This window comes from Pseudophryne corroboree, chromosome 11 (genome assembly GCF_028390025.1).
Source record: "Pseudophryne corroboree isolate aPseCor3 chromosome 11, aPseCor3.hap2, whole genome shotgun sequence".
NCBI classification, from domain to species: Eukaryota; Metazoa; Chordata; class Amphibia; order Anura; family Myobatrachidae; genus Pseudophryne; species Pseudophryne corroboree.
In genome coordinates, this window is record NC_086454.1 from 200,840,988 (window position 1) to 200,843,262 (window position 2,275).

Sequence of the window (2,275 nt, forward strand, 5' to 3'; positions counted from 1 at the left end):
AGAGCAATGGACTACTGTACCGTACTGCTATATATATATATATATATATATATATATACATATAAACTGGTGGTCAGCAAAATTCTGCACTGTTGTCCTACTAAATACTGTGCACAACTTCAATGCAGCACAGATATGGATAGTATACTTGACGACACAGAGGTAGAGCAATGGACTACTGTACCATACTGCTATTTATATGCTGGTGGTCAGCTAAATTCTGCACTGTCCTCCTACTATATACTGCGCACAACTACAATGCAGAACAGATATGGACAGTATACTTGACGAAACAGAGGTAGAGCAATGAACTACTGTACCGTACTGCTACATATATATATATATATATATATATATATATATACATATAAATATATATATATATACTGGTGGTCAGCTAAATTCTGCACTGTCCTCCTACTATATACTGCGCACAACTACAATGCACCACAGATATGGATAGTATACTTGACGACACAGAGGTAGAGCAATGGACTACTGTACCATACTGCTCTCTCTCTCTCTCTCTCTATATATATATATATATATATATATATTTATACTGGTGGTCAGCAAAATTCTGCACTATCCTCCTACTATATACTGTGCACAACTACAATGCAGCACAGATATGGATAGCATACTTGATGACACAGAGGTAGAGCAATGGACTACTGTACCGTACTGCTATATATATACTGGTGGTCAGCAAAATTCTGCACTGTCCTCCTACTATATACTGCGCACAACTACAATGCAGCACAGATATGGATAGTATACTTGACGACACAGAGGTAGAGTAATGGACTACTGTACCGTACTGCTATATATATATATATATATATATATACTGGTGGTCAGCAAAATTCTTCACTATCCTCCTACTATATACTGTGCACAACTACAATGCAGCACAGATATGGATAGTATACTTGATGACACAGAGGTAGAGCAATGGACTACTGTACCGTACTGCTATATATATACTGGTGGTCAGCAAAATTCTGCACTGTTCTCCTACTATATACTGTGCACAACTACAATGCAGCACAGATATGGATAGTATACTCGACGACACAGGGGTAGAGCAAAGGACTACTGTACCGTACTGCTATATATATATATATATATATATATATATATATACACTGGTGGTCAGCAAAATTCTGCACTGTCCTCCTACTATTTACTGCGCACAACTACAATGCAGCACAGACATGGATAGTATGCTTGACGACACAGAGGTAGAGCAATGGACTACTGTACCGTACTGACCACAGTTTTAATTGCATAAAACGTCTGCCTGAGTGCCGCCTTCTTTACCTACCAGTATCCAGAGGTATTTGCCTCCAGGAGGGCACCGCAGCATATACTACTCATTAAGAGTGAGTGCCGGGCACACAGTACAAGATATATATATATATATATATATATATATATATATTTTGGTGGTCAGCGAAATTCTGCATTATCCTCCTACTATATACTGCACACAACTACAATGCAGCACAGATATGGATAGTATACTTGACGACACAGAGGTAGAGCAATGGGCTACTGTACTGTACTGATATATATATATATATATATATATATATATATACTGGTGGTCAGCAAAATTCTGCACTGTCCTCCTACTATATACTGCGCACAACTACAATGCAGCACAGATATGGATAGTATACTTGACGACACAGAGGTAGAGCATTGGACTACTGTACCGTACTGCTATATATGTATACTGGTGGTCAGCAAAATTCTGCACTGTCCTCCTACTATATACTGCGCACAACTACAATGCAGCACAGATATGGATAGTATACTTGATGACACAAGAGGTAGAGCAATGGACTACTGTACCGTACTGCTATATATATATATATATATATATATATATATATATATATACTGGTGGTCAGCAAATTTCTGCACTGTCCTCCTACTATATACTGTGCACAACTACAATGCAGCACAGATATGGATAGTATACTTAACAACACAGAGGTAGAGCAATGGACTACTGTACCGTACTGCTATATATATACTGGTGGTCAGCAAAAGTCTGCACTGTCCTCCTACTATATACTGTGCACAACTACAATGCAGCACAGATATGGATAGTATACTTGACGACACAGAGGTAAAGCAATGGACTACTGTATCCTACTGCTATATATATATATACATATATATATATATATATACTGGTGGTCAACAAAATTCTGCACTATCCTCCTACTATATACTGCGCACAACTACAATGCAGCACAGATAT